Source organism: Benincasa hispida, chromosome 3 (genome assembly GCF_027475165.1).
Source record: "Benincasa hispida cultivar pf3 chromosome 3, pf3_genome.v1.1, whole genome shotgun sequence".
Taxonomy (NCBI): Eukaryota; Viridiplantae; Streptophyta; class Magnoliopsida; order Cucurbitales; family Cucurbitaceae; genus Benincasa; species Benincasa hispida.
This window is the reverse complement of record NC_143480.1, coordinates 28,750,095-28,759,978: the sequence shown is the minus strand read 5'-3', so window position 1 is coordinate 28,759,978 and position 9,884 is coordinate 28,750,095. Positions and strand designations below refer to the sequence as shown.

Genomic DNA, 9,884 nt, shown 5'->3' with positions numbered 1-9,884 from the left:
CTGAGGTAGAGTGAGGATGTAATGTCTAAAGCAGGGTTGGGCTGATATGGTCTTCAGAGGATGTTTGAGGTAGGGTCTCGGATGGGTGTTGGTGTGATGCATACTGTTGTGAGGGTGTCTGGTTTATGGAGGGTAAGGTTTGAGGGATAGTCAGTGACTGAGGTAGAGTATTGAGGATTGTTTGAAGGCTCAGGACTATTGATTCATTGAGGTGTATAGGTATGGTTGGGGTTGTCGCCTGGACGATCGTGTTGGATGATGGATGGTCCACGATCGATGGACTTACTGCAATTTTCTTGTCTTTGTTATATACAATCGGTCTACACGATGAGGACTGGGCGATCATCTTGTCTTTTACTTGTGCGAACATTCTACCGATGAGTTCTGAATGATTGTGTTGTCTTTCGGCTGGGCGATCATTCTAAACGATAGAGACTGAATGATCGTATTGCTTGGCATCTGGGCGATCGTTCTACACGATGGGACCTGAACAATCGTATCATCTTGCATCTGGGCGATCGTTCTACATAATAGAACCTGAACGATCGTATCGTCTTGCATCTGGGTGATCGTTCTACACGATGGGACCTGAACGATCGTGTTGTTTGTCGTCTGAGCAATCGTGTTAAACAATAGAGGCTGAGCGACTGCACTATCTGTCATCTGGGCGATCGTTCTCTGCGATCGTGTTGTCTCAGCGATTGTTGTGTCTCTGATAGGGTTGATCGTCTGGGTGATCGGACTAAACGATGGTTATTTAGCGATTGTTGGCCGAGTCGTCTGGATGATCGTGGTGCACGATTGATTTACAAATGGAAACTTTTTTTCATCAAACTTCACATGTTTGCTTGTATAGATCCTGCCAGATGGACTGAGGCATCTATATCCTTTGTGGAGTGGGCTGGGACCAATATACACATATTTCTCCGAGTGTAATTGGATTTTTTTTTACTGTGATAAGGCCGTAGATATGGGTAGCAGGCACACCTGAAAGTCCTGAGATTAAGAAAATCAATATTAGACCCAAATAAGACAGCAGCGGGTTATTTACCTTGCAAGATTGAGGTAGGCATGCCATTAATGAGATAGGCAGCAATGGAGAATGCCTCCCACCAAAAGCTTAAGGGCATGGATGCCTGTGCAAGCAGCGTGAGCCCTGTTTCTATGATGTGTTTATGCTTGCGCTCGGCCCTGCCATTTTGTGTTGAGGTATACAAACATGACTTTTGAATTGAAATTCCTTTGGACTGACAAGATGGTGTATTTTGTCATATTCTTTCCCATTATCTGACTGTAATTTCTTTTTTCCGGTGTTGAATTGAGTTTGTATTAGTTGTAGGAAGTGTTGAAATGCTGCCAGTGTTTCACTTTTTTGTTTCAGAGGATATAGCCACACATATCTATTGTGATCATCTAAGAAGGAAATATAATATCAATATCCATCAGTAAATTCAATAGGAGCAGGCCCCCATACATCAGTATGTATTAATTCAAGTATGTTAAGAGCTTGAGACTGAGAATTTGGAAACGGTAAGGCAGATAACTTTCCCAATTGACAAGATTGACAAAACTCATTTCCTTCATTTGATTTAACAGGCAGTTTACATTCTCTAATCACATATTCTAAAGTTTTTACAGATGGATGTCCTAGTCTCTTATGCCAAACAGCTCTTGACTCAACTACATTAATCCTCACTCTTGATAGAATTAAAGCAGTTGATCGGTTATTTTTGTACTGAGCTAATCTTCAGTCCTCTGTAGTCTCATGTATCACTCTAGCCCCTCGAAGTCTGTATAACCCTCAGTCAAGCTCCCCTTTCAGCAATATTCTGCCTGTATCCTTGTCCTTAATGACACAACAATCAGTGTGAAATTCAACTATCACAACACTGTCATGTGCTAACTTTGATATACTAATGAGATTCTTGGCTATGTTAGGCACACACAAGACATCATGCAAGATAAATTCATTCTTTCCATTAGACAAGCAAGATTGACCAATGTGAGATATGTGTAGTTGTTCACCATTACCTACAGTTACCAATTCATTACCTCCATATTCGGTTGAATTATTGATATTGTTGTAGTCTGGAGTGACATGGTTGTAGTCTGGAGTGACATGGATCAGTTACTGTTTCTAGTATGGCCATGAAGGGGTTAAAGGGTTGAGCTGCCGTGAACAGGGCAGTAGTGTTGTTGTTGGGGCCGACTGACCCTTGGTTTCCTCTGCCTTGTCTAGTCGTATGTGAGTATTCTTTGTCATATCGATGATACCACACCAGGGCTGAGTGACCATTCTTCCCGCACACTTGACATGTTGGTCTGTTTGAATTATGGTTGTGGCCTCTTCCTCGACCACGATCACCTTCTTGTCCATTAAATGGATTGTGACTGTTGTTACTACCTTTGGAGTTATTTCCCTGCTGTCGACTTCCATTATATGAGAGATTGGGTTTACCACAATTTGGATTCCTACTGAATGCTACATTGACAGAGGGTTGTTCTGCAAAAGAACTATGTATTTTGATAGAGTTTTGATGCTCTAATCTTTTTTCATAAGACAGTAACTCATATTGCATATCTAGCCATGATATACCTGGTTTACCTTGGATGCCTACTACCACTGGGTTGTATTCTTCATCTAGACCGAGAAGGACTTGTGAGATGAGGGCTCTTGTCGACACAGGGCTACCGGCTTGTGCTAGATTGTCGGAATGAAGCTTCATCAGTTTGAGATACTCACTCATCTTTTGGCCTCCTTTTCTTGTCTGTTGAAAGAGTTGTCTTAAGTAATCTTCTTCTGTTCTTGATTGAACTCCGAACAACTTCTGAATAGCTTGCCATAATTCCTTGGCAGTTTCATATCCCATGAGTTGAACAGTCACATCCGGTGCCATCGAATTGTATAGCCATCCCAACAAGAGTTAGTTGACTGTAATCCATGCTTCATACTGTGGGTTGAGTGATCGTTCCTCTGATGAACTCACTCTGTCATCGTTGGTCATTTGAGAGCTTGAAGTCACTTCAGAGGTGGTCGGAATGAACATTGGTGGGCAGGGTATCTGACTGGAGAGGTAACCTTCAAGTTTGTAACTCCTAAGGATCGGAAACGCGAAGGTCTTCCACAGCATGAAGTTCCTTCGTTCAATCTTTGTGGTGGTGAGTTGATTCAGCAGTTGATTGAGCATCGGTGTGGTGAATTTAACAGGTCCTACGGAGGTGTTATTTCCGGTGAAGGTGGCATCGGCCATTTTTGGCTCTGATACCAAGTTGAAGATTGAATTTGGCTGGGAATGAACTTTGTCCTTTGGACTTCCCTTGCTATATTTTCTTCTTTTCTCTATATTATTTTCTTAATCATAAATGAATGCTACAGTCGTTTCTTTATACAAATTTGCCCTAATTCTTACAATAGTAATGATACAAAGAGGAATAAGAATATTACAAGTGGCACACTATGATAGGAGAGTGGTAAACCAATTTTTAACTACCTTAGTGAGTCATCCCTTCTTCCTCCACCTTGGCCTTTCCTTTTTCATTTCTCATTTCTTCTCTAACAATGGCTATTTTCTATCATTTTCTCCTCTTTCCCCATTTGTCTTCTTCTTTACATTTGACAACGCTTTCCACGATCGTCTGTCGCCACGATCATCCGTCGCCATCTTTCGCCACTCATCTCTTTGCATATCATTGATCCATCTGCCTTCCTCATTACCATCGCCATCACTATGATGGAAGATTACTCACAACAGATCTTGAATTTTTTTGTGATCCGAAGTCTAAAAAAATGAAAGTGATGTTTGAAACTGCAAACCAAAACCTAAACTAATTCAAATCCAAACCAAAACCATGTTGGATAATTATCAAGATTTTTCAAGAAGCTTATTTATTATTAAGAAGTTTCTTGAAGACAATTTTGGACCATTAGATCTTACACGTTGTCTAAGATCAATTCATGGTCATTAGATCTTCCACATCTCTAAGACAGTTGGAGTCACTGGACCAATCTACAACAAATGAATGAGATAAAATAGAGAGTTTCTTCTGTAAGGGAGTTTGGTGAACTCCTATTTACATATAGTAGAATTCTTCTATCTGTTTTTACCCTAATTTATTTAGGAGTTTTACACGTAAAATCACGGTTGTTATTCTCTCATTTCTTCTTCTTCATTATTATTATTCTCAATCTACTTTAGTAGTCATTTTACTCTATGCGATCACAACCCATCGTTGAAAAAAAGAAACAAAACCCTAACTGGAGAGGGATCAAGTGTTTCACTGTAATACGCCTCGGTTTGACCTCTTATACCAGATCAAAAAGGTAATAATGTCATTTTTGTTCATCACATATTTCAACCAAAAACCAGTGAAGAAGTGCTCCATTGCCAAAATTAAAAATGGGGGATTTGTTTATGTTTGGGCAGTACAAAAAAAAAAAAAAAAACCAAAATCTCAAATGTTTTCTATGTGTACAGCACTACATCCAAAATAAACCCTTCTCCCAATGTATGCTTTTCGTATAGGGTTTCAACCAAACCAACTTGATTTTGATTTGATTTCAACTTTGAGATCACCAGGAAACTAAGATTTGGCTGTTTAAAGATGGAATCTTCCATCACGAACGAGAGCGAGGAAGGATGTGTGGATGACTTCAAAGGAGTGATGAGATAAGAGAAGGGAGGTGGCAAGTGGCAGGCAGACAGAACGACGACGAATGGGCGTGACAAACTAAGGAAGAAGAAGAGGAAAATGAGAAGAGAAATGAAGAAGAATAGCCAACTCAACAACAATAATAATATTATTAAATTAATTTATTTGCCGACTCGATCATATACAATCAGCAACTTAACTTCACATTATTTTCTGTTAGTCGACTGACAGGGACCATTTAGAATCATTTACCAAATATTGGAGAATAAAGTTTTTGTTTTGAAACTTTATGGATCAAATTGACACCAAAATCAAATCTTAATGACCAAAAATATATTTTATGATAGTACTATAAATTTTTCCACAACTTATTTTTTTGTAGAATTATAAAAATGTCCCAAAAAAAAGTCAAAGGTCGGAGACAATATCCTTATTAGTAAGCACTAAATAGCTTTTAATAATAAAAACTATCACCCTAACTTTCTGTTAGTCAATTAATAAAAAGGAATTTCTATACATATAGCTTAATTATAACCTAATACTACACTTATATCTTGAACTTTTCATTTTTTTTTTATAAATGTCAGAGTGAACTTCATATTTTCAAGAAAATAAGTGATATTTTACTATATAACCTTCCCAGCATTAAAAATATATATATATAAAATGCAAAAGTGGAAAATTTTTCATATCCCATCTACCTCCATTAATGATTTCTTTTTAATAATTTCATTTCTCTCTCATGCAAAAGTAGAAAAACTTTTCATATCTCATGCACTTCTATGATTTCTTTTTAATAATTTTATTTCTCTCTCATCTTTTCATATTCAACTCACACTTCATCTTCTTCAATTTCTCTCTCAAAACTCACTCCTTCATCTTTTCGTCGCTGCCTTTCTCTCTCCGTCTACCTTGCCACCGTCGCCACCTCCCTCCATCGATCCACCTTGACATCATTGTCATCTCCCTCCATCCGTCCACCTTGCCATCGTCAACGATGCGCCTACCAAGATCTAGTCGTCGCCTCTTCCTCCGATCCGGCGGGTAGAGCAAATCTTTCGATGCGGGTGAGTAGATCCGACACATCTTCGATATGTGGCGAGCAGATCTGGCGCGGGACGTTTTTTACAACGTCAGGCTAGGAGATTTGACGTGGGATGATTTTTCCGGCCTAAGCAAACAGATCCGGCGTGGGGTTATTTTTCCGGCATGGGGCGAATAGATCCAACACGGGATGAATCGTTTGCATAAGGTTCTGGATGAAGACGGTCGACGGTGGTATATAGGATAGTTTTTTTTATATATATACTGTCATATGGTGATTTTTCGTTTTTAATATTTAGGGTGGTTTTTTTATATGTATTGTGATATATTCTTTTTCGATATATATTGTGATATATATCTTTAGTTTTTTATTGAGATTTTCTTTGTTATGATATATATACTAATATATATTGAACATTAAGTTCATTTGTGATATATATATATATTTGTTTCCAATCTTACTATATTTCATATATTGTTTAGCAAACATCTAAGACAAATGTTCTAACATATATTTCAAAATAACCATGAATCTAAACTATGGTATATATAAAAAAAATAATTTTACTAGTATATCTAAAAATAATATTGAAAAATGGTTTACCATTTTACTAGTATATTTCATATATCAAAGCAACAAAATATTGATACCTAATTAGAAGTGCATATATATCTATTTGAGATATATACGTCAAATAAACAATAAAATATGTTGACATGCATATCAAAAAGTATTTGAATTCTAAGATATATTTAAAAAAACCATTAATATTTGAGTAGATATAAAATATATTTACCGATATATTTCATAATTTTTTTAGAATGTTTCCAAATAAACAAACGAATATATTACATATACAAGTGAACAAACATGAATCAATCACATAATATAAAAGATCAACATAGAAAACGAAATGGTGATTTATGTCAAAACTAAATCAATCTCTATTTATATATTGTGGTATATTTCATATATTTGTTAGAATATTTGAAAATATTTGAGGTATATTTTAAATGTCCATGAATCCGGAAAAAAAAATATGTGAAACCAATGAAAATAGAAAATAAAACATCATTAAATGCATTTTTTCTCTCCAATTATATTAAATAAAGGAAAATTTTTCAAATTTTCTCTCTTCATTTGAAAATATTATAAAATCATATTAAATACATTTTCTCTCTCATATAAATGCAGTTTCTCTCTCCATCATTATCCAATGAGGAAAAAACAAAAATTAATAAAAAAAAAATTATAAAAAAAAACAATTATGCATGAAAATTATTTTTAAAAAAAAGAATGAATCTATCCACAATAATTACAAAAAGCCTTCATTAACAAAATATAAAAGAAAAGATATTTTTGAAAATTATGATCCAAAGATGATTATTTATGTAAAAATCACTAACAAAAAACTGACTCATGGACCAAAATACTATCAACCCCAAATATGATGGACCAAACATGTAATTTTTCAATAATATTTCTATAACTTGTTAAAAATCTCTCTGGTCTTTCTGTCTTGAATTTTGTTCCATGTACTATTAATTATCCAAATTTACCTGGTATACATATTCACTAACTACTAAGAATACTCTTTATTTTTAGTTTGTATTCTTTCATGAAAATTATTTTAATTATTTACCCAATTATGATCTCAAATAATCTTTAACTTTGAAATAACTAGCTTTATTATTTAACCAAATTCGGACTTCAAAGATTAAAACGTAGAATTTGAAAATTCAATAACCAAAATACAACCAAACTCAAACCTCATAGACATAATCCAATAGCGTAATGTTTTCATATGTTTTTTTTTTCTTTTTAACTATACATCATTTGAAAGTTTAAACAACAATAATAGAAAAAAGTATCATATGTCCGTTCAATTTTCAAACATGCATCTCATATTTGAACTTGATACTAAAATGAAATAGATAAAAATAAAGTTTATATTAATTTGTCATTTTTAAACCTTCAAAATTTTAAAATTTAGCCTCCGTACATTCAACAAAACAACAATGAATTTCCATTTAGTAGAGGCTGAAAATAGTAACAAAATATATGTTAGGTAAAATTTAGTTCGAAGAGTTCTCAACAATCCGTTGTCGTCCAGCGGTTAGGATATCTGGCTTTCACCCAGGAGACCCGGGTTCGATTCCCGGCAACGGAACTTTTTTTATTCATTATTTATGTGTTTTTCCTCCCCTCTTGTTTAATAAGAAAAAAAAACCTTCAGTTTGATGAAGTATATATACTTCTTTTTATAAGATGATGAGATATATATGGAAGATGTGAAAATCAAAATCAAAATATGTAAGATCTTTTTTGGTACTCTAACAAGGGTCGTTACTTATAACTATATATTTACATTCAAAATATTTCGACCATTGAGGAAAATAAATTTTATTAAAATAATAAAGACAGTTTTCTAAAATAAATAACAAATAAGTAAAACCTTTATTCGGAGCCCCTAAAATAATAAAGGAAAAAAAAATAACTTAAGCAAATAAAATTTTGACCAACATTAAGTTTCAAATCAAAACTTTTAAATAGCTTGAAAACGTAAACTGAGCGGAAGCGATTTACATGTCCTATATGGTACATCACAAGTCCCTCTCGTCACCCGCATCATTACCTGAAAAACATAAATTAGGAAATGTTTAGTATAAAATACTCAGTAAGTGATCCCATTACTGGGATCAAGCTATGCATCCACAAGCAAAGAAAAATAGCTCGTGGCTCATACAGCTACATCGATTTTTTTTATGATGAAAGGAAAACCAAAAGACGTACTATCTTGCCTTGAAACACATGTCTAGCGGCCCGCAGGCACACCGTCAAACATGATAATAACATGAACGTGAACCCGTCAACCCACGCATGTCTAACGGTCAGTAGGCACACCGTCAAACATAATAATAACATGAATGTAAACCAATCAACTCATGCATGTCTAGCGGCCTGTAGGCACACCGTCAAATATGATAATAACATGAACGTTAACCTGTCGGTTCACACATGTCTAGCGGCCCAGCATACTGTCAAAACATGAAACATGAAAATAAAAGTAACATGAACATAAACCTGTCGGCTCACGCATGTCTATTAGCCCGTAGGCACATCGTCAAACATGATAATAACATGAACATAAACCTGTCAGTTCATGCATGTCTAGCGAACCGTAGGCACACCGTCAAACATAATAATAACATGCGTCAAGGCGAGACAATAAACCGCTCTACTAGTCTATTCATGCATCACATACATAATATCAGTACTGATTAGAAATTTTAACATGCTCATAATACTTGAAACAAAATCATGCTCTAAAGTCCACCAAGTAACTTGATAGGTCTAATCTAGGTGGCCTGGCACGAAGACATCGGTAATAGTATCACTTATCTCAACTTGGTAAAAAACGCAAAACAAAATCTCCTTAGAACTTCTTTAGCACACTTGAATCAACCTAAAGTTGTGGCTTTGTTCAAGACAAATTCCAAAACTTGATTCAATTAGCCAATCTGATCAAGAATTAGATCCAAAATCAATAACTTAATTTTCCACTATTACTCTCAATCCAAAAGAATAACCATCCAACAACTTACAAAATTTACTTTTCTGCAAAACAAAATGGTCTCTAGCTTGATGGTCAATGCCTCAAAACTTCCAAATCTTGAATCTAAGAGAGGTTACTAATCTAACCCAAATTAAATAGGTGAATTTCACCTCCCAAATTATAAGGAAAAATAAATCTTACCAAGGTTTTTCTCAAGACTCCGACAAAGATCGGGTAGTGGCGATAGATGGCACGTCGGCTCGTGGATACTATCGATAGGCAGCGGGTGTTGCTGTCAGATGGCATAAATTATTTAGGCTAGCGGCTGGTAGCGAGGGTCTTGCATGAGGAGGGTTTGCGAGAGCGGGAGAGAAAGAGAATTTCTAGTTTTACAGATTTTATTCAGCAACAATTACGAACAAACCATAACTTCAAACAACGATCCAACCGTTCAAAATGAAATTCCATATGTCTCGAACAGTTTGACCAAATTTGAGTACGATCCAATGGTTCAAACTCTGGAAATCGACAATTTTTTGAAAGTTGTCGCTGAAAAATCGAATTGTTTTCTCTCCAATTTTTGACCTCTTATTTCGAAAAAAAAATCTCAATTTTTTTTTTTCAATTTTGAAA

The 9,884-nt window shown here is 35.2% G+C and overlaps 1 non-coding gene across 1 annotated transcript; it reads left to right on the top strand.

Moving 5' to 3' along the window:
* The first annotated feature begins 7,793 nt into the window (after window positions 1–7,793).
* TRNAE-UUC (transfer RNA glutamic acid (anticodon UUC)) lies at window positions 7,794–7,865 on the top strand. The gene has a single exon. It is a non-coding gene; the product is annotated as a tRNA-Glu (tRNA).
* The last annotated feature ends 2,019 nt before the right edge of the window (window positions 7,866–9,884 follow it).